General features: G+C 33.0%; 1 protein-coding gene across 42 annotated transcripts in view; it reads left to right on the top strand.

Annotated features, from left to right (window-relative positions):
* Positions 1–24,914, top strand: part of ZBTB20 (zinc finger and BTB domain containing 20) — a 753,858-nt gene that overhangs the window by 275,817 nt on the left and 453,127 nt on the right. For 40 of the 42 annotated variants that reach the window (XM_072723877.1, XM_072723729.1, XM_072723898.1 and 37 more), the window contains one exon: positions 24,589–24,662. The exons of the other annotated variants lie outside the window; for them this stretch is intronic. The gene's annotated coding sequence lies outside the window, so the exon portion shown is untranslated. The remainder of the gene's footprint in view (positions 1–24,588; positions 24,663–24,914) is intronic. 42 annotated transcript variants of the gene reach the window in all.

Below are 24,914 nucleotides of genomic sequence, written 5' to 3'. Positions count from 1 at the left end.
TAAATAGTTTTTAGGATTATAGTCCAATTTCCTGAAAATAAAAACAAAAATTCCAAGATCTCTCCAAATTATTATTTTTAATTGAGAAGGATTGTTTAGGAAATTGCCCTTAGTCAAGGCAAATCACATATTATCTTGTTAGAAGTTTATAATTTTTTCATTTCTCAGTTTATTATTATATTTTAGTCTTGGCTTTAACCTTAATCTTACCACACCTGACTTTAGTATTCAATATTTCATTTATATTATTGATAATGTTTAGTAGGTGAGGTGACTGTGTGGCAACTCAAGGCACAATTACATGACTTCAGTTTTGCTGTAAAGTTAATAATTTAATGATGTTTTGTTCCTTGCTCTTTGCCTACTTTGCTATTTCTCAACGCTCAGTATTGGTATTTGGAATCATAAAATCAGCATATATTAGAATGGGGAGAGATTGTAGAGACCAACCAGTCTAATTCCTTCATCTTACTGAAGAAGAAACTGACACCCTAACCGCAAAGATAACTTCTGGCATTTCATTCCACATACTGACTTGTTAGTGGTAGGAGATTATAGTCTCATATTTTTCCAGAAAGAATTAAATCTGTTCAATTGATTGCTGAATTTTACATTGATACTCTGAACCAGCAGATTGACAACATAAATCATAAATCAATGTTACCTGTGAATAGACAATACAATAGTATTTTAAACCTACCTATTCAGTAGGACAGTATGCCATGTATGCTTGCCAGTTTTGTAATTCTTGCACTTTGCAGTGATGTTAAAGCCCATCCTGAAACTCTTAAGTGATTATCTTTAAGAATTCTTTTCCAGCCATGCAACTAAACAGTCTGGGTAATGAGACTACATGGTCTCTGCATGGTCTACTAAATACTTCTAGGAAGTGGAAGCCCCTTCTGGAGTTACGAGAGAAATATCACTTCTAAAATGCCTTTAAAAGTGCTCCAGCATAAACATTACACTGGAACATTTCATTAGCTTTTTGAGAACAATAAAGAAACGTGGAGCATAATAGGCTAATATGTTTAAGTGGTCTTGGTAGAACCCTACTTAACTCAGTGGGATTTTCCTGTAGCATGCAGAGGTGGAAAACCATTCCCTACATATTTATTGTGTAGGTCTGCCTCCTTCTTTATTGCATGCAGTTTATATCAAAGGGAAGTGACTTTACCTGTAATTCTAAAATGAAGAAAGTCTCAAAACACAAGTTTTAGGAAAATCAATATTTAGATATGATGATGGACAACCAGCAGTGCTAGCTTTTGGCACTGTGGCTATCTGTCAATAAAGATGAAGAGGGGCCAAGTTCAATTTCAGTATTTCCTAGCCTCATAAGACTTAAGTAGCCATCAGGGTATTAAGATTTGTGAAGCCTTTAAATTCGTGAAGAAAAAGACAAGATGTAAGCCAAACCTTATTGGTCACGAATTGCAAAAACTAATTAAATTAATAAAAATTTTCAGTTACCTAAGTCAGCAATAAAACTTTCCTGCACAATATTTTGAACTAAGCAAAATGATAAGTTAATGAAAAAATATAAAATGGTGATTTTTATGGTTTTATTAAAATTCCAACTGATTGCACTGAATATAGTGCTGGACTTGCAGTATGATCCTTTCCAATACTCTTTATCTCTCTGAGCTTCTATTTTCTCTGTCATAAATTGGTACTCATTAGTCTTAGGAACACTGTGATCATTGTGATTTTCTTGAGCTTGTAGGGAAAAAAATGGATGTAAATTAAGCCCATAATTATAATATTTTAAGTAAGTTCAAGTAGACATACATGATGACAAATTAAAAGTTTCCCTATAGGTGTTGGTTTCCTTTGTGTAGACAACTTGTCACCAAAATTTATTGAAAAGTAAGAATTCCTATTTGTGTGGCATTGAATTAATGATACAAAAAAAAGCCTCTTGACTGACAGCTCTAGTGGCTGAAGTGGCATATTTAAACCATTATGTTTGTTTGTTTCACTTACTGTCAAACTCTGTCTTAGAAATACTATCAACTGGTTATAATGATAGATGGAATCTGTCTTTCAGTTCCAGGATATGTTTTGTATCAAAGTTTTTCTTCATTGGTTTTTGGAATGTATAGGCAAAATAATACATAAACACAAATGTAAATCCCAGCTGTAATTGTTTCTCAGCATTTGGTGACATCATAAATTCCTTAAGATTTATACTCATATTGTATTGTAAATATCACTAGAACCATTCAGTAGGAGGATAAAAACTCTAAACAAAACTTGAAAAATAATGCATATGCTTCTTCTCACTATGAGGAGCGTTTCCTAGCTACCCTATTTACCCCAGTGGAATTTTACAAAAATGTTGCTGGCGCTCAAAGTTGATCTAACAAAGAATCAAGTGGGTTTAATTTAAAATTCGCCCCTAAATATGTTTGCTGGTTTTGAAATTCTGATTTTGTGCTTATGTAATACAAAAACAACTTTGGTTTAAAACAAAAATTGGCAAAAAAAATAGTAGTGCATTATTATGTGTTCTAATCACGTATGGTGTTTTGAAAAAAGGGATTCAAAATTGACAAAATTATTTCATTGCCATTGCAGTTCAAATGCATGGCTTTTCTTTCCTACAAGTTGCATAAAGTAAAAATAAAATCAACAACTATTTCTTAAATGAGTAGTCTATGAACTGATTTTTAGAATATGTAATCTAACAACCATACTATAGACAAATCTTCATTCTGTGTTTTTGTATCCTTCGACTTACAGAGTTTAGTACATTGCAGTTTATGGTCAAGTCTGTAATGTGCTTTAGCATCAATTTTAAAGTGTCTGGGGTTCTCAAAAAGTTTCCCCCAGTGATATGAATAATGCTCAGATGCTGGTGTCAATGGCTCAGCTTCCTTTGATTTTTCTTATAAGTGCTTTTCTTGGTAAAATATATAAACTTAGAAACAGAAGTTCCCTTGGCTCATATTACACTCAAGAGACAATGATGATACTGAAGTCCCTTTCATAATCAGGGCCTTTGTAGAGATTGTCCAGGTAGTCTTAGCCAAAATATCCCTCTCATTGTACTCTACTCCAGGGCAACATGTGGCGTGCCAGCTGGATGCCCTCCCTACATGCCTCAGGTGGCCACATTTCAATGGTGTCTATAGAGCACAGGCCAAATTCTCATTCTCTGTGTTAATCAGTGGGAGAATTCCCATAGAAAATGGGATGGGAGCATATTTTAGGAAAATTCAAAGAGATTATCCAGATGATTAGGCCAGGACATTGTAAATTCGGGTTTTATGTAGAATTTCTATAGCATTATCTTACTTGACCAAAGAATGCTAAAAATTTGGATATATTTAGAAATTAAAAATAATCGTGCTTTTTATTCTACTGTGATTTCTCCAAAGAGATCTCTACAAAAATTTTCTTTGGATGCAATAGAAGCTCATCTTGATTCATAACATCAAAGACAACTGATGTACCTACTAATATAATTTGATTGAACTTTTTCCCATGATCTTGAAAGGATCTGAATTCTACTTATAGAAGTCTCATTATACCTCTCTTTTCAATTAAATTCTAATCAATTCTACAAACATTTAGTGTTTACTATGTACAAAGCACTGAAATAGATGCTGTGAATAATTCTATGTATGATACTTTATGATATGTGACATATTTTCACATTCATTATCTTATTTGGTAAAGATTCTCCTTATAATTATTATTTATTTAAATTGCCTAGGTGATGCTGTATTTGAATTTAGCGTAGAGTTTTGTTTTTTTGGGTGAGTCCAGAGACCATTCTAGAAATACATTTAGTTTCCCTTGAATGAAAGATAAAGATACATCATTACATCATTATATTAAATTGAATTGGGTTGGAAACAGTGGTATTTCCTGAGATTTTCTGTAGGTTTTATATGTCATTAGGCTCAGTCTAAAGTGCATTTTTAATGACCTAATTGAAAAGGTTTGTCAACGTGTTTCCAAAAATAATTTATTTACAATTTTAAGGCAATATTGATTTATTGCATTTCCTATAATGTCTTTTTTAAGATAAGAAATTGATTTCTCCAGAAACTACTCATATTTAGAATTATGTCAAATTCTACTGTTCAACCATGAAGACTGTAAGTGCAATACAACTTCTAAAGAATAGATCTGAAAGCTATTATTCTCCATTTAGCATGTACACTATTCTCTAATATTGTTGCATCTAATGCCTATTGACATGTTCTATTTCTCTATTAATATTACATTATAAAGTCTTATTTCTACATATTCCTGAGATTTTTTCAAGTAATTTTCTCAAACCTACTTTATAAATACTTTAAAACAACCTTAGTTTTATTTTTATTTGTCTTACTTCTCTTATCCATAGTGTTGAAATGGAATTTATCGTTTCGCATTTTTAATATTTCCAAAAAATTTAAAGGGAAATCATCTTCATTTTAAGCACTGATCATATCATTCTTTTCACAAACCCCAAACTCAAAAACTGGGAGGAACATCTTTATTTGCTTTATTTCTAATATCAAATGTGCAAAAAGGCACTCTCCAGGTAACTTTCAGATATGTCACCCTGGGTGTTTGGCCAGAGGGCAGTCATGTTGACCCCATCTGCAAAGTCTGGCTACACTAGAATCTTGGACTATTAGAATCCCATTCATCAAGGTCCACATAAAGTAAGGTAGGTGGGAAGCAGGAGGACAGATGGTAGGGTCGGCAGCAAGGAACTTGTTTGTTGACATTGATATAGACCCTTCTTCTTGCCAGAGTGACTCCATGGACTTGTTTTGGCATGGAAGACTAGGCCAGAGCTATCATCTTAATAGAAGGTGAGCTGCAGGCAAACTGGAGAGATCCATGCACAGTAGGTGTTTAGGATTGGCTTAGATTTTGTCTATCAGCTTGACTGTCATACATACTTGATTGATGTGCAGTGGGGCTTGAAAGTGCTGCATTGATGTTGAGGACTGTGTCATAAGGTTCCTGATATGGTGCACATGTCTGAATGGAGTTGGACATTGACTATCCTTGCCTATGCCAAGCAACACCAGACTTGAGTGCATTATTCTGCAGTTGAGTAGCAGATGGTGAGTGCAGACGTTTGGAGGGGGTGTGCCTTCAAACACAATATGGAGCCAGCAAACTTACTTAGAAGGTTACTGCATGTCTTGACTTTGGCAGCTATTTTTTAAGCACTGATGAAAAATCCAACTCCCATCCATTGTTACTCTCCGAATATTCAGCATGGTTGGTGTTCCAGGCAAAGGAGATGTGAAAATCAAATGCACTGTTCACTGTGTTGGTCACAGTTGGTTGAAGGTGACTCCTTGATGTTGGCTAAATGGGCTAAATAAACATTCTCAGACTGAATATTACTGAACTTGGTACCAAAATAGTTATTAACAAAATAGGAAAACTTCATCTAGAAGTGGTCAGAGAAAGGGCCTTCAAAGCACTGGAAGAACACTGAGATCAAATATGGTACTTAAGAGTGACTTTATTTTCTTTGGTTTTTAATTCAGGGAAAGTATTATGTTCTTTGGAAATAAAAATAAGAAAATCAAATATCTCAGTAAAGGTTCCTTATACACAGAATTATGGAGATCCACAGATGAATGAGCACAGTAATTCCATATGTATAGGAAAAGTAGTTTTTATTGGTGTTTGATTTTTTCCCCTGAGTGGGTTCTGACTGAATACATATAAATTCATTTTAGGTTTAAAATAAAGGTTTTTTTTCTTTCAGATTAAAAGGTAAAGTATGCTCATCGCATATAATTATGGAAATAGAAAAAATATATAGCGCATAAATTTAAATCAGGTATGAATAATTCTAAGATTTTACTCAGCTTCCTTCCAATTTTTTTGTACATTTCTAAGTGGATGTGTGTGTGTGTATTTTTAAGTAAGAATTTGGATCATATAGTCTTCATTCTACTTTTCTCAATTAGCATTAATTATAATATTAGTTCTCAGAGTCATAAAATACTCATTTTTAATGGTTGTATAATATTATACCTTATTTATGTACCAAAAAATATTAAACATCTCCATATTTGATATATAGGTTATTTTCCACCAGTATCTCTACTGAGGACCATTCTTATATGTGCACTTTTATCTACATCCTGAATTATGTTTTAGCATAGCTTTTAGAAGGATGATTTCTGAGTAGAGGATGTAAACTTCTCAAGGTTCTCTTGTCAACAGCTCCCAAACTGTATGTGAGAGTGCTTTTCTAAGTACAATCTTACCCACTTTAAATAGTATTATTTTATAAATATTTGCTAATTTAGCAAGCAACAAAAACCTGGCTTATTTTGTTTTACTTTGCATCAATTTGATTAATATGGAACTGGAATGTCTTTCATATGCTTATTTCCCATTTTTTTCTTCTTTCTATGAATAGTTTGCTTATGTTCTTTACTCATGTTGTCTTGATGATTAGTAAGATTTTTTAAATGTTAAATCATTACTTTTGTCAAATGTGATGCAATTAAAAAACGTAATGCAATTCTCCCAGTTTTAATATACCTTATAATAGTTTTCATTGTTGTTGATGTGAGAAAGTGTCAAGTACTTTTTTAAAAGACTTATTTATTTATTTGAGAGAGAGAGAGAGAGAGACAGCATACTAGTGCACTGCCAGAAATGGAAATAGAAAAAATATATAGTATTTTTTATTTAAAAGAATAAATGAGAAGCCCACTGCTTCTCCTGGGCAGCAGGAGAGGGAGATGGAGCCCCAAGCACACTCCACACTGAATGAGGAGCCTGACACTGGGTTCTATCTCATGACCCAGAGATCACGAGCCTAAGTTCACGACCTGAGCCAAAAGTGAGAGTAGGATGTTCAACAAACTGCACCCTGAAAATGTTAAGTATTTGTATACTCAATCCTATTGTATTTTTTCCCTATGACTATAGCCTTTGCTTTTATCTTCTTTTTTATCAGCTTGAAATCTGATAAAAATTCACCATTTTTCTAGTATCATCCTGGCTTTATTTTGTATTTTTAACTCTATTCCTTCCAGAATTTATTTTAGCTTAAGGTATGTGGTAAGCATTTTGATTTTGTTCCTAAAACTGAATCAGTTGTCCCAACACAATTTCTTCATTGGTGCCATCCTTATTACTTACTAGTATTTATCAACATTAGGATCTATTTTTGAATTATCTGTTCTTTCACTGGTTCCATACAGTTTCCATTAGAGCTTCACAGGAAGTTTACACATCTGTTAAGTCAAGTCCTTCCTTATTCTTCTTTTTTCTTTTTTTTTTCTTTTTTTCAAAAATACTTTGACTGTTGTCACCTACTTATTCTTCAAGATTAGTTTACCTCATTCGGTCACCAAAATGTCCCATTGTAATTTTTATTGGAATTTTATTAAACCTATAAATTAGTATCAGTTATCTTTGTGATATTCAGTCTTCACATTCAGAACCATTATATGTTTCTATTTCTATAATGTTTACAACTAAATAGTGTCTTTCTGTTCATAAAAGTCCTGAAATTCTTTATTATATTTTTTTATTTTTAATTTTTTTTTTCTTTATTATATTTAAGTATAGGCATGCTGTGTTCTTGTTATTGTCCTTAACTGTGTATATTCCATTTTCTAATTGTTCAGTAGAAAAGCCATATCTTTTTTGTAATACTTTTATTATGATTTGATTACATAAATTTTAAAATGATTACCACAATAGGTTCAACTGACATCCGTCTTCTCACATACATACAATAAAAGGAAGGAAAACGCAAAAAAAGAATTTTTTTCTTTGTAATGACAATTCTTAGGATTTATTCTTTTAACAACATGCCAATACATTATATAGCAGTGTATGATATTTATTATCTAGCTACTTTATTCAACTTTCTTAATAATTTTAGTAATTTTTTACATTCTCTTAAGTTTTTAAGGTCATTGAATTATCTGTGAACAATGATGACTTTATCTTCTTTTTTTCCTTCTTATTTCTGTTTAATGTCCTACTCTATTGACTAGAATTTCCAAAACAGCTAAGTAACCATGAAGAAAGAAGGTATCCTTTTTCTTGATTATGTGGTAATGTCTCTAGTTTGTTTGATTGTTTTTTAATAGTTTTAAGATGGATGTTTGTTGTTGGTTCAAGACATATTCTTTGTCATATTGGATTAAAATACTATTTCTAACACTTTCTTAGTTTATTAAGAATGAGTGTTGAAGTACATTACATGCCTTTTGGGATAAATATTTTAAAAATCTAACTAATGGACATAGACCTTTATTGTGATGTGCTTTTCAATTCAGATCAGTTCTAACACACATTTATTCAGTACTTACTATGTGCCAGAAATTGTTTGCTGGGCATTGGAATTCAGATGCATATTCCTTTTCTTTAAAAACATAGGATTATTCAGAACATGATAATTCAGCAAGGGATTTATAGTAATTGATTTCCCATTATTAAATTGCCCTGCATTACTAGAAAAACATTACATTTGGTATTTTATGAAGAACACTTTGAAGGCTTTTATAACCTAATTGTATACCATGTCAAAATGTGGATTTTAAAAATAGCTAAAAATAAAATTATTATTTACAGTCAAACTTACAGGTTTTTATATCTGAAGTAATAGTGTTCAGATTCTAATAAAGACCATCTATAAAATTTGATAATGTCTCAGAAAATTCATAGATCTCTATATTATAGTTTGTTTACATTCTATATTATCAGAAAATTGGAATTTACTATCATATTTTATCACTTCTTATACCATATGACAGAAATGGTATGAGATATTGTGACCCATCACTTTCATGATGCCAACATTGTGTTTTCATTTGTCTGGGAGTCTTCTGCATTATCTGTGGGATTTAAGTATGCACTTACATTGATTTATTTTCAATTGAAGGGTTTTTTGTATTAATTCTCTTGCTTCAGTGTAGGTTAGCATAATATATCTAGGTTATTAGATATATTATGTTTTATATCTACTATAAAACTATAGTTTTATAATTTATTTTATTTTTCAGAATTCTTTGTTATTTTATATAATATGCATGAATATCGAATATTTTAAAACTATACCCTTTTAACCTGATTCTTTATATTTCACTCAAATCAAAACAGCAAATATTGATCAAGAATCAATTTTCTAGTTAGCATCATGCTAGTTGTTATGAATTATACAGAAAAATGTAAATCACATACTGTCAGGAACTTACTTCCTGGTTGGTAGATAAGGTACAAACAAGGAAAAAATGAAAAAACAACACATCCTAATGAAATATCTATTTTTATAGTAGCTAATATAAATATAGTCATATTCTTGTTCTATATTTAAGCAAATGTATTAGAATTCACAACATACCTTTTGTATATTGACCTCACCCTGGCTTCTTGCTTTTCCTATCTTATTGTCCTTTTACAATTATTTCTTCACTTGCTGCTTAAAAATTGTATTTATTTTGCAAGATTTTTAAAAGTGTCTTTGGAACAACACCAGATAGACAAATGTCATGCACATTAATTTCTGAAATATTACCAGTGATAATTTGTCTCACACAAAGGTGACCCTGCTCAGCATTTGGAAATAAGAGTAGTGCAGGCTACTATAATTGTAAACTGGAAAAGCATTGCTTTCTGAATCTCTTATTTCATTAAAAAACTTGCCCTGATTTTTAGAACCATTCACAAAAGAATTAACATGTAAGTAAAGTAGGAGAAATCCAAATGCTAACATGAAGTTAGCATCTCTACTAAATGGGAATTTTAGCAGTAATCTTTAGTATATTAAGGAAGTAGAGTCCTATCCTTTGGACTTTGATGAGATTTTTCTATCACGGGGACATCTATTTTAAATTTTATCATTTGATCTATGTTTAAGTTAACCTGAAAATGTTATCGTATTTTGGAAAATTTATATCCCTCTCAATTTTTTAATGCCTGCATTGCATGATGTTTGTCACAGACCACAATACCTATCCCTGTGGAACTGTTATCCTATCTAATTGAGAAGTAATACTATTGATTAAGTAATACTTACAGCTTCCAAACTTCAAGGCATTTTTTCAGCCACCATTCTCCCTAACCTCACTGGGAGCTTCCTGTGTGGTGTCATTCATCTGAGGTCTTATTAAAATGTAAATAAATTACACCCAGCACACTTCCTCTATTTGCCCAGCTTGTTACTATATCGAAACAACTGTCTTAATGAAACACATATTGATGTATTGTGTATTTCCGTGCTAAACCAAAGTGAGAAGGAAGTTATGTGAATATATAATAGAACCCACTTCATAACAGTTTTTGTTAAAGCATTTTATGAATTGGAGATAATCTGAGCCATGGGAGATGATGTAATTCTACATGACAGAGTTTACAGAAAGAGGATAGCTCCTCAGATAGAATTGGATTAGACTCCTGAGATATATGCTTTTGGGCTTTTATAGTGCTTTACCTTTATAAGCATAGCCAACTCTCAGTTTTCCATACTAATATTATAGTATTGTGGTAATTATAGTAAAAATAAAAATAAAGAAACAACTTTATTATCTAAGGTAGTTTTTCTTTGGCCTATATATACAGTATTTGACATTTTGACATCAAATTTGCTCTTTTATTTTTGTTTTTCATGGGTTAAGGAAGCTATTTCTAACATCCATATTATGGAATGGAAATGATCTAACACTTGTATAATGTCATACTTTGTTATATGTAACAGATATTCTCCATAGGGCATGATTGGATAAAACCTGACTCATGTAATAATGAGCAATAATAATAGTAAATAATAATAATAGGCCTATGAAATACAGTAGTACTTGGTTAATTGCTAAATTTGTTTGTAGAAAATAATTATTATTGCTTGAGTACATACCAAATAGTGGGAATAAGAGGCAGCTGAGTGATATGCAGGAGAAAAAGAAGAAGCCAAACTGGGATTAAAACTTGTCATGTTTGAATGAAATGCTGACATCCCAGTAGTAATTGATTGTCTCTGTGATCAGACTTTCTGGTGTTTGTAATTTCTTTCTTATACTTTCCTGTATTTTCCTTTTTTTTTCTTTATCCATTGGGCATATGTTAATTTTGTAGTCAGAAAAAGTTAATGTAAAAATGTGTTAGGTGTTATGTGTTATCCCCATTTGCAAATAATTCGTTGAGTGAACTGTATAAAGTCTCCCAGGGAGAGTGGAAGCCACGAGCTAAATTTAAAGGCAAAGTACTCCATTACACAAATAATCTGTTGTCTCAGAATGTATTGAAGTTTTGTTATCACTTCTCATTGTCTGAAAATTCCAAACTGGAGACAACTTAATTAGGGAAATAGTAATAATATGAATAACATTAGGTTCTGCACCCATTTTTTGACTTCATTTAGGAAGAAGAGCTTCACTATGTTGAGAATATGATCTATGTTGTTGTCATCTATGGCAAGAGTGTTCGAAGCATCCTTTTTCTCCTGCCCTGTTTCAAAATCAGTCTCCCTGAGGAAAACTGTATATGTAATTAGCATCTCGTTTAGCCCAAGTCATGGAGACTCAAGTTCATGTAGTGAGGGCATTAGTACTAGGAGGCTTACCTGAATATTTATGTAGCATATAGCAGTTAGAGAGCCAGCTAAATATTAGTGGAATTAATTATATTTTGTTAGAAATATGTTATACTGGGCCTCTGTTACTTTCAGAGAGGGTTAGTACAATTTAGAAAAATGTGACCTCTTCCAGGACCTTTGTGCAAATTATAAAAATAACTTGCTCCAACTGATGGAACTTGGGCCAAGGAGCATGGCTTCTAGAGTGGAACACACACCTAGATTGGGTGCTCTTGTACAGGGTACAACCTGCACACTCAGTCATGGCTGCCCTATGTTATATGCTTTATAAATGATTTGAAAATAGTTGCTGTTGCTTTATAGGTTCCAAACTGTTCTCTTGCACAGCAAACCAAGAATCACCTTCAGGTAGCTTAGCAAAAAGATGCTTATCTAAGCTTGAAGTTAGTCTGGGACCCTGATGATACAAATCTATTGCTTTGCTTCAGACATCTGATTTGAATAGCACTGAGGGTGGAAGGAAATGAAATAAAGTCACCATAAAATCATAGATGAGTTTTTCAAGTCTGACTCCTGGAAGATCTAGGTTATATTTTGAAATGGCATCTAAAATTTTGGGCTATCTTACTGTAACTTCAGATGGCTTGATATACAAAAGGGTAGATAAAAAGAGATATAAATGGACATCTCCTTGTTCTGAAAAGAATGAAAGGTGGTTTAAAAGGATACATAGACATATGTTATAAATACACATACGTATATGAAAGTAAATATAAATAAAGTATATGATATAAATGAAGTAATTGTAAACTGAAAACATAAGGGAAAAACATAAGAATTAGACCTATATATTAAAAGAAGACCTATATATTAAAAGCCATTCTGTAAAGAATCTTTTTTTTTTTAATTTTTTTATTTATTTATGATAGTCACAGAGAGAGAGAGAGAGAGAGGCAGAGACACAGGCAGAGGGAGAAGCAGGCTCCATGCACCGGGAGCCTGACGTGGGATTCGATCTCAGGTCTCCAGGATCGCGCCCTGGGCCAAAGGCAGGCGCCAAACCGCTGCGCCACCCAGGGATCCCTGTAAAGAATCTTATATACATTTACAAACTGGACTTTTGACCGTTTGTTTTAAAGAAATACATTCAGACTAGAAAGAACTATCTTCCTCTGATACTCTTCAGTATATAAAGAGGTCACTGTATTATACCATGAATACCATGATCAATGTTCACTTTTATGAGAAACAAAGAATATTTTGTAGGTATACCTCTATTATAGCCCTCAATTTAGATTGATAACATCTCAGTGATGTGCAATTTGGTATCCTCACTCTTATAAGATACAGACCAGGTAGGTGACACTCCATTCTGATATAATTCAAAGGAAGATTCTAGAATATATCTAGATCTAACCTCCAATGGAAGAACTGCAATTTTTTAATAGATATTGTTTTTCTAGGTTATGCCTCTAATTGTTATTAGATAATATGAATTCTAGTTGTATTACTGGAAAAAAAAGCTATTTTTGTTAATTAATAGCAGAAACAGTAATCAAGTTAGGGATTGAGTTGAAATTCTCTTATAGAAATTGCAAAGCCTCGCCAAAACAGTCAAAAAAATGTCCACCCCACTTTACCTGAGAAATTAGCTGGAGAGTGTGATTTCATAGGACCCCAAAAATGTCTTTAAACCTTTATTTTCTTCTTCTTTTTTTTATTTTATTTTTTTTTATTTTTTTTTAATTTTTATTTATTTATGTATTATAGTCACAGAGAGAGACAGGCAGAGACACAGGCAGAGGGAGAAGCAGGCTCCATGCACTGGGAGCCCGACGTGGGATTCGATCCCGGGTCTCCAGGATCGCGCCCCGGGCCAAAGGCAGGCGCTAAACCGCTGCGCCACCCAGGGATCCCTCTTCTTCTTTTTTTTAAAGATTTTATTTCCTTATGAGAAAGAGAGAGAGAGAGAGAGAGAGAGAGAGGCAGAGACACAGCAAAGGGAGAAACAGGCTCCATGCAGGGAGCCGGATGTGGGCCTCAATTCCGGGACTCCAGGATCAGGTCCCAGCCGGGCAGATTTACGCAGGCACTAAACTGCTGAGCCACCCAGGCATCCCTAAACTTTTTTTTTCATTCTGCTGTAATATGCAAACAACTGGGAGATGGAGGCTCCAATTTCTTCTTTGCTATAGCGTGGATATTGCCTAATTCTCGTACTACAAGGTGAGGGAATTTTATCACATACTCCATCACCAAACTTTCTTGTGTCCTTAAGCAATTTGTGTGATGTTCCATGCTTTATTTTATGGATTAGATGTCTTGTTTGCCAAAGAGAAGTAGTAATATTTACTGTTACAGGTTCCTGGGTTAAAGGTGAATTATTATGACATTTTTTTGTGTGAGATAAAGTCTGGTGAATACTTTGATTTCTTTGACACTTTGTAAATGTGAAGGATTAATGTTGATCCAAAAACATCAGTAAGATATTCAAAGTTGATGCATCCTACATTCTGAATTTTTACAGCACAAAGTTTGCTGATTTCCCCATTCCTTTCAGTCTCTATGAAGAAAAAAAAAAGTTTTGAAAATCCTGGAAGCAGATACTACATGTTTATCTCATTTTATGTGATGAGTGATTTTGTAAATCTATTCATAATTTAAATGCTCTAGGAGAATCTATTCTCAAGGGAATTTTATTGTGGATCATTATGTAAAGCAAAAATCATTTTTAGAGTGCATATTACTCCCTATTTCAACATGGGAACTTTCTGATTTGTAAGAGTTAGTTAAGTGCCCAGAGAAGCATATCCCTTTAGTATGTTCCTGAGGAAATATAGCCACAAAACTGTGAGGGAATAAGTTGGAAAATACTACCTTGATTCATTTAAGTATTTGGACCTCTTTAGGGAGATTCCTTAGCTACTGTTTGGTATAAGAGTAAGTCTAGATGACATGTTCTCCACAATTGCTTGGAATGGGTTTATTCTAGCTCAGTCCAGCTCCAATTTTTTGGCAACTCATTATGAACCATGAAATGCTAGCTCTTCTCATTGTGTGGTTTCTGTCAGCATTGTAAGGACATGCAGAATTCTTTATCTCCTGTTAGGGAAGTATTGTACCCTCAGACTCACCTTCCATCCATGTCCTAGTCCTCTTGATTGGCAGAAATTCCTAATCTCTAGAACTCTTAGACTTTTTTTAGAGATGTAGTGGAACAGGCAGTTGAGGATTTCCTATTTACATGTAACCATCATGGAAACCTTCATTCAATGGCACTTGGACTTCCCCACCCACCCATATACACACCCCTGTAGCTGGGCCTCCAAATCTTGTATTACATGAAATATAATTAGGCAATAGTTATTTACTGAAGAAATATCACAAGTTTTTTATACTCATTATATAAAAAGAGTTCATAAATTATATCACCCAAACTAGATACTTCTGAGAGTAAAAGGAGCCATATTAAGAATTATGGTAAGACAACAGGGATAAATAAGGTCGGGTTTTTAGCCAGACTACATCCACCACTTAACCCTTCCCAAACTCCATTGGCACAATAGATCTTTTGTGGCAGGCTAAGCCATGAAAACTCACAACTTTCTGCTGAAAGGGGCTGACTCAATGGAGCAGAACATGAAAAATCACATGCCCCTAGGTGTCACAAACAGTAGCAGTCTCAGTGGTAAACAAATAGAGAGGATAAACATTACAGTAGCCTGAAGTTGCAATTCAGGTTGGGGCAGGCAATAGACTGGTAAATTGCCAGAAGTGTAACAAGGAAAATTGGAAAAGGAGGCTGCTGTAGTAGGCATTAATATTAACATATCCCTGGTGGTTTGAAGTCTACACATATTCTAGGAATAAGTGGCCAGAGAGGGTCCAAGATATCCACATACCCAAGGCTGAACCTAAGACCTTCTGCAAAGAGGAGATATGAGCGATCCCAGTACAAAGTAAGAGCCAAGGAAGACATGTTAAATGCCTGAACATTGAATGCATTTCCAACCCATACACATACGTCAGCAAAAAATGTTAGTTTATTGCCCTCAGAGTCTTTGAATCCAACTCCAGACCAATCATTAGATGTGAACTGCAAACTGTGCTGACATAGGGGCAAGGCTTAGCTAAAAAAATGAAAATAGGAATTATAAAAACTGACCATAGACATCAGCAGCTGCACAACATGAAGGAGATAGACCCCACAGAATTAGATTGGTAAATCACTAAACAAATAAATAACAATAACAACAACAATCTTCTGGAGGGAAAAATCCAAAGCCAGAGTTGCTATAATATATTATATAAAATGTCAACTTGCAAGAAAGAAATCATAACACATATAAAGAAACAGGAGTGTAACCAATACCCAGTTATGAAAGCAGTCAGTAGAAACTGTCCCTAGGTTGGAGGAGGGAGAGCAGATATCAAATTTAGCAAAAACTTGAAAGCAACTGTTAAAAATATATTCAAATAACTAAAGGAAACTATGTTAAGTAATTAAAATGTATAATTACTTTTAAAATAAAGAATATCAATATAAAGAGAGAACTTTTTTTTAAAGAAACAAAAATTCTGGATTTTACAAGCTCAATAACTAAAATGAAGAATATTCTAAGGGACTCAACAATAGATCTGAGATGGCAGAAGAAAGAATCCGTGAACTTCAAGATAAATCAGTAGAAATTATCTAATCTGAAAAACATGAAAAAAAGGAAGAAAATAAACAGAGCTTCAGAAACCTGAGATACCATCTAGCATACTAACACATGTGTAACAGAAGGAGAAGAAAGAAGAAAATAAAGGACAGAAAATGATATTTGAAGTAATAATGGCCCCAAACTTGCCAAATGTGACGAATAGCATTAATCTACACATCTGAGAAGTTCAGCAAACTCCAAGTGTGAAAAATGCAAAAGGATCCATATATTGACACATTCTAGTCAAACTTTGAAAGCCAAAGAAAAAGAGAAATTCTTGAAAGCACTAAAAGAAGACTCATTCAATATAGGAAACAACACTCTGATTAACAATGTAACCATCATCATCATTGATGATGACTTCTCATCAGAGAAGTCTCTGACTTCTCATCAGAAACATTGACTCCTCATCAGAAACAATTAAAACTAAAGGCAAAGGAACAACACACTCAAAGTGCTGAAGGAAAAAAGATTTTTAAAGTAACCATCAAGAATTTTATACTCAGCAAAACTGTTCTTCAAAAATAAAGATAAAAGAAAGATATTCCAAGATAAACAAAGACTGAGGCAAATTATGCTAATAGACCTTGTAAGAAATACTAAAGGAAATCGTTTAGGTTGAAAGGAAATGGCAGCAGTAACTAAAATCCACATGAAGCAATACATTGCATTATAATATTAAGTTGATAAATATAAATATGGCATAAATATATAACAAAATGCAATTGAAGAAGAAGGAAGAAAATTATAAAGGTTAGGCCAGAAATCAGTGAAATAAAAAACAATAAAATGGTAGAGAAAAATCAGTGAAAACAAGAGTTGATTCTTTGCAAAGACCAATAAAATTGACAGACATGTAGCTAGAATGACTAATGAAAAAGTAGAGAAGATAATAGATTACTGAACTCAGGAATAAAAGCTGAACACCACTACCAACTCCATAGAAATTAAAAAGATTAAAAGGTAAAACTATGAACAAATATATTCCTAAGACAACTTTGGTGAAATTATCTAGCTGCTGGAAATGCACAAATTACTGAAACCAATTCAAAAAGAAATAGGAAATCTGAATAGATCTATAATAGCAAAGAGATGAAATTATTAATTAAGTCATCTCACAAAGAAAATCTGGATGAAGATAACTTCACTGCATCCTATCCATTATTTAAAGAGAAACAATACCAATATTTCACAAACTTTTTCAGAAAATAGAAGGAAGAGGAACATTTTTTTAGTTCATTTTATGACAATAATATTATGCTGAGACCAAAGCCAAACAACCATGTCATAAGAAACCATTAGCCCTCATGAATATAGACACCAAAGTCCTCAACAAAATATTCACAATTCAAATACAGCAATTTGTAAATGTACTATACATCCTGCCCAAGTAGGATTTATCCTAAGGATGCAAGTTTGGTTGAACATTCAGTAATTAATTAATTGATTAATTAATGTAATATATCATATTAATAGAATAGAGGATAGAACCCTGTGACTATTGCAATACACAAATGTATTTGAGAAAATCCACCATCCATGACAAACACTTTCAATAAACTAGGACTTGAAGAGAACTTTTGTAACCTGACAAAGGGCACCTATGCAAAATCTACAACTAACATCACACTTAATGATGAGAGACTAACTGATTTAACCCTAAGAACAAGGAGGGTTCTCACCTCTTCTATTCAACATTGTACTAGGGTTTCTGTCGAAAGAAAGAAAGAAAGAAAGAAAGAAAGAAAGAAAGAAAGAAAGAAAAAGAAAAGGAGAGGGGGGAAAATAAACATAACAGAAAAGAAAGAAACCAAAGGCATCCAGATTAGAAAGTAAAAAGTTAACACTTTTTATTTGCAGAAAATGAATTATGTAGAAAAGCTTAAGGACTACCTTCATGCACACAAATAAATGAGCTCAGCATGTTTACAAATTATATTTTATTTTGTAATTATATAGAATTATATATTATAGTACAAAATATGATATATATTATTTTATAATTATACAAAAATCAATTGTATTTCTATATACTACCAGTAAGCAATGAAATTTTTTAAAGTAATTCTATTCACAATAGCATCAGAAAGAATAAAGGCATTTTTGTAGAAATTGACAAGCTGATCCCAAAATTTATATGAAAATGCAAAGGACCCAGAACAGTGAAAATAATTCTGAAAAGGAAAACAAAGTTAGATGAACTATGCTCATGGTTTTAAAACTTACTATAAAAATGATAGTAAGGAAGGGTATAGTACTGATAGATAAATCAATAGAATGTAGTTGTAAATTCAGAAAATTAGCCTTTATATTTTTGGTGAGTTGATTTTGACAAAGGTACTGAAGCAATTTGTTGGGGTCAGGGATACTTTTGTTGTTGTTGTTTTAAATGAATAGTGTTAGAACAATTGGTGCTAGGACTATATGAAATATAAATGAATATCCATGGTGCTAGAACTATATGAAAAAAGGCTTTATATCTTTATCTCACATCATACACAAAGATTAATTCAAAATGGATCATGGACCTAAATGTGAGAGCTAAAACTATATAACTTCTATAAGGAAACAGGAGAAAATCTTCATGACCTTGAGATAGACAGGGTTCTTAGATATGGCACCAAAACATGACACAAAAAATTAAAAAACTCCAAATTGATAATTTGGAGTTCAATAAAATTAACTTTAATACTTCAAAAGATATCACTAATGAAATGAAAAGAGTGGGAGAAAATTTTTTAGATTTTATGTATTTTTAGAGAGGGAACATGAGCAGGGGAAGGGGCAGAGGGAGAGGAAGAGGGAGAGCAGCAGATTCTCCACTGAGCAGAAAGCCCAATGTGGGGCTCGATGGGTCATTTAACCCACTATACCACCCAGACACCCCTGCAAGATTTATTATTTGCAAATATATATCTGATCTTTGTCCTCATAATATATAAAGAATTCTTCAATAATAAAAAGATAAGCAACCCCATTAAAAATTGGGCAGCATGTTTGAATAAATATTTCACCAAAGATGATATAAGATTCATGAATAAGAATATGAGAAGATGCTCAATATCATTAATCCTTAGAAAAAAAGTATATTAAAACCACAGAGATGCTGCTTTATGCTAGCTAAATGCAGTAATAATAGGCATGCAATAACAAGTATTAGTGAAGATGCTAAGAAATTGGAACCCTCATAGCTAGTTGAAATTTAAAATGGTACAGCCAAAAAAAGAAATAAATAAAAATAAAATGGTATAGCCACTTTAGAAAATGGCTTAGCAGTTCTTAAAAGTTAAAATAAACTCCATTCAGTGTGAAGTCTGCTTGGGATTCTCTCCCTCTCTGCCCCCAACCTCTCTAAAAATAAATAAATAAATAAATCTTTTAAAAAATATATTTTTAAAAAGTTAAAATAAACTTACCTTTATGACCCAGAAATTTCACTTCTAGATATCTACTCAAGAGAAATGCAAACATGTGTTCCCACATAGACTTCTATATATGTCAATGTTCAGAGCAGAATTTTTCATAATAATCAAAAACTAAAAACAATCTACATGTTCACCAACTGATGAATGGATAAACAAAATGTGGTACATCCACACAATGGAATACTATTTGTCAATAAAAGGGAACAGGCTATTGCTACATACCACAACATCGATGAATCTGGAAAACATTATGATAAGCCATATGCATGATGATAGATATTGTATGATTGCAAATATATGAAATGTCCAGACAAGGTAAATGTTTAGTGACGGAAAGCGGATTAGTTATTGTTTGGGCCTGGGGGTAAGAATGGGTTGATTAAGGACATGAAAGGTCATTCTGGAGTGACAAAGAATGTTCTAAAACTGAGCTATGGTGATGACCACTCTAAATTTATTTAAAGTCTTTAAGTTGTACACTTAAAGGGTGAATTTTGTGTTGTGTAAATTATATCTCAAGATTGTTAAAAGTGAAATTATGTTAATTAAAACTAAGAAGAGAAAAACTTGGCAGACACTCCCTTAACCAAATTACCAAGATTAACCTCCCCAGTGAGAAGTCATATGTATATCATGTACCTTCTGATATTTTACAAGAAGAGCTCTTCATTCATTTGCATTCTTCCCTAAAACTACAATCACGAGAAACATCAGACAAATCTAAGTTGTTATTTGGATTATTATTAAAAATATCTGACTACTACTCTTTGAAACTATCAAGGTGATAAAAAACAAGAAAAGACTGAGAAACGGTCACAGATCAGAGAAGAATTAGGAGAAATGGCGACTAAATGCAATGTGGTATCCTGGATTAGACCCTTGGAACAGAATAAAGATAGTAGTAGAAACACTGGTAACATCTGGATAAAGTATGTAATTAATAGTATTGTATCAATGTTAATTTCTTCCTTTAACAAATTTACCACGGTGATGTAAGATGTTAATGTTAAATAGTGAAGAAAATGCAGGAATTCTCTGCACTATCTTTACAACTTTTCAATACATGGGAAAATTTCCAAAATACAAAGTAATTTTAAGAAAAGGAATGGGGGATTTAAAAGTTAAAAGAGAATCATGATTTAAATGTAATATGTGGATCTTGTTTAGATCCTAATTCAAACTAGCCAGTTCAAAATGAACAAAGAACAAAAAAACATTCAGAAGTCAATCATTTGACCTAAGATATTGGATAACATTAAACATTAAAGAATTGCTATTATTTTTGATGCAGGATGATAATATTATGATTTTCAGAAGCCATTCGTTTTAGCACTACAAACTAACGTATTTGTGAGTAGAATGACATGTCTGGAATTGTCTTTAAAATGAGCTAGTCGAAGAAAAAGTGGATGAGTATAGACAAAAAAAAGATGGCCTGTGGGTGATGAATATACTCATACCATATACGGTAGCTCATTTTACTATGCTCTCTACTCTTGTGAGTGTTTGAGATTTCCCATAATAAATTTTTGTTTAAAGGAAAGGAAAAAAAGTCAATGAGAAATAATTAAAATATTATAATTTCCCTCTACACTGACCACAGGCAGGGCTTCTCTTAAAAATCATCTAAGCAATGTCAGAATGAATACATTATAGAGAGGTGAGTGAACTCTCAAAAAACAATCTGAGCAAGATACAATCAATGCTGAATAGTTGGGAGAACATTAAGAAAAATGCCCGAATTAGCATGGACCTCCTAAAGTAGAGTACTTTGTTGTTCTTTTCTTGAAGACCTGGTGATACCTAAAACTCCTATGCATGTGAGGATTTTTTGAAAAGTACAGAGTGTGGTCAGAAGCAGCCCTGTGTTACTAGTCAGTGTTGCGATCTATAGTTCCTCACCCCCCTTCAGTTTTCTTCATCATCTGGGGCTTTGTTTTTTGGACTTGTGAGTTACAGGATAGGTTACTGTAATATAATGCATTTGCCACTTCTCTGGAAAGCCATTCAGAATCTCTAACTAGTGCAGAATGTACAACTCTTTTGCTAAAGGGTCTCTGCCAAGAGAAGCATTCTTCCGGGCTTTGTAATTTGCATTGATTACTGACTGAGCTGTTTCCCAGTGCATCACTGGGTGTTGACTGTAATCTATAAAGCCTTACATAGTTTTGTCCTGATTAAAGAAGTCTGACACTGGTAGTCAATTTTAATAATGACCGAGATCGATCTGGGTGACTTTTAAAAATTTTAACAGATTTTGGGACCTGAAATGTCAAGAGCAAGTTATTCTTATTGATCACACATACTCTGGAAATCTACTCTTTTAAAGGTGGGTACAGTGTACAGTACTGAAGTTGTTAAAAAAAAATAAAACAGGAAGTTGAAAAGTAGATAGTATTGCCAAAAATGTTCTAGCCCTGACTTTGTGCTCCCTAATCTAATCCGACATGCCTTCAGAATATTTCACTTCCTTGATGACCATTTTTCCAGGTTCCATCCAAAACTTACCCCCACTACATGGTGACAGAGTTAATGATTATCTCATGAGGCAGATATGAATAGGAACAGTATTCATATCAGAGACAACTGGTCCCACTTCCAGGTCCATCTTTGGGCCAAGATATGTAGTCGCCAACAGTGAGTTGGCGACTGTATTTTTTGAGTCCTGGCGCAAAGTAAGATCCATCTGTTTTGCCCAGCCGTTTGCCTGAGTGCCACAAAATGGTCCTGTTATTAGTCTTATTTGTGGTCCTATTTGAGGTTAGGGGATAATATAAATAAACTTTAGTCCTCCTTGTGATGAATGTAGCATGGGAATTAAAAGTGGTGGTGTTGGTAGTGGTAAGTGATGTTGCGTCTCTATTTTCTCAATTGCTCTGTTTTCTTTGGATTGGGAAACAGACATTTAAGAATGAGTTTGTCATCTGGAAGGATAGTTGTGACCAAGTTTCCCTCAACAGGATACAAGATGTTATTTTTGAGCTTCATTACCCTCACCAAGGGGAAAAAAAAAAGAGAGGGAAAAAATAAGGAAGAAAGTGAAAGTAAGGAAGAAACATGCAGAAACAGAAGTGAAGAGAAAGGTCAAAGAGGATGAGGAATACGTGAAGGGAGGAGAAGAATGTAACATAGCAGACTACCTATTCATAGAAATTACTTTATTATTTTGAATTAATAGTTCAGTTAACTCAACATCTGGTGAATTGAGGAAAAGGAAATCTGACTGATTAAATTGAACTGCTAGTTGTCAGTTAAATAGTTTGTATATAAATATGCATCCTAGTTTCCATCACACTTTCTTGTATGAACTAGATGGTGAATCAGTTTTTCACTAACCATATTTGGGCGGTGAGTAGAACAATACCAATTGGTGATGCAGATTTATTTAGAGGTGGACAGTTTTTATATTTCTGAATTGTTTATCGGGGATTATTGTTATTCCATATAATTTCTAAGCATGAGTTATTTTTGTCAGTTTCTTTTATGAATGTTTTGTTGCCTTTTAAGGAAATATGTGCACTCCCCTCTCTCATTCAGTTGTCCCTGGTGACGCCTCCATAATTTCTGTCTTTACACTGGTGCATTTTTAGTCTAATTCAAGCATGTGAGAAGCAGGGGAAAAGTTTAGTTAGTCAATGTCAGTGATTTTTTTCTGATCCATTCATGGATGGATTTTGTGAATCTGAACCAGTTTGCATTTAAAAATCTATATATATCAAATAGACACAATACCTAAAATATTCCTCCATATACTTGAAGGGAAAAAGAAAATAGAATTCATAAGTCAGAACAAGATGCATTTTCTAATAATAGATGCAATTTCAGGGGTGATTTATGATCATGCTCTCGTATGTGGAGATATTAAAATATTACCTTGCACTAATGTGAAGGTGGACATAAACACACCGCATTCAGTGCTACAAATATATATAAAAAAATGTACTGCTGTGCTGTGAAGTAAAAGAAAGATAATTCTATTATTTTCATTTTACACTAAAAAAAGCTATATTTTTCTAAATCCTGTAGTGTCAGTTATCTAAAGCTAAAAATAGGGATGACTTAATCTAGTCTGTTTTTTTTTAACTGTTATCTTATTTAGAGATGGTGTTGTATGAAGAAAGAAAGGATTGAAAAAATAGTGTGACATTTTAAGCCCAAATATTTATGACATAGTTGGAGATTTTAAAGCCTGGACTCTTAATTTGAAGATTAAAAATACATATTAAAAAATGTGGTTCAGTTATTTAAAACCAGGAGATCTGGTTCAAATCCTGATGGTCCTCTCCTGCTGCTTCACATAGCAGTGGCTGCGTGTGATGCGATATATGTATATAGGATGGTATCCGGCATGCTAAGCCCACAGTAAGTTGCAATGGGCATTTCGTATTGCTTAACATGTTCATTTACCTCTACTTCACCATCTGCCCCACCACCAATGCAGTCACTTGAAACTAGTAGATCTAACATTTTTTTTCCAAACCTATTTGAAGTCATAATTTCCCTTCAACATGTATATTCAGATAATAGATTTTCTTCTTTATTCTCTAAAATTAACATTTTATGTAATCTTTAGGCTGTGAAATTGTTGTTTAGGAGTTTTTTAAAAAATCAGATAGAATTTAGCTAAAATTCAGAGGCACTGAGTTTCTAGTCATATCATTATGAAGTTCTAAACAGGGAGGCATATTTTGTTTTTCAGAATTGCTTTTTTTTTTCCTCTTTAGATCCTTTTCTTTTCATTAAAAAACTACTCTGGGAAGAGGTTTTTTTTTTTTTTTTTTTTTTTTTTTTTTCTGTTAAGAAAAAAAAAAAGCCACGCTTGACTGATAATGCATTGCTTTGGATGGTGAAACATTATGAAAGTTTAATTTTTAATTAAATCTGAAATACCAATTATAACTGAAAGAGATTTTAACCTGTTTCTTTTCAGACTGCCTGAAGTTACATTTAGAGACTGAAATCACTGCACCTTAAAAACAAAAGATTGAGCTGCACTGCATTCCTGTAAGTGAAAGCTTCCTGTACCTTCTTCCTCTGTGATTTTGTGACCAACCCAAGAAAAGACAAAAACATTGGAAACAGAGTAGCCAGGCATGAGTAAAAATTTAAATATCCCTGAAGAAATATATGTTTAAATTATTTTCTTCTATAAAAAAAGAAAATTTTTTTGGGCTCAATATTCAGTATGTCTTTTTTATTCAACCTAAATTGTGAATCCTTTTTTTTTTTTTTTTTGCCTGGTTTGAATTGCATTAG

Source organism: Vulpes vulpes, chromosome 1 (assembly GCF_048418805.1).
Source record: "Vulpes vulpes isolate BD-2025 chromosome 1, VulVul3, whole genome shotgun sequence".
Classification (NCBI taxonomy): domain Eukaryota; kingdom Metazoa; phylum Chordata; class Mammalia; order Carnivora; family Canidae; genus Vulpes; species Vulpes vulpes.
This window is presented reverse-complemented; position numbering and strand designations above follow the sequence as displayed.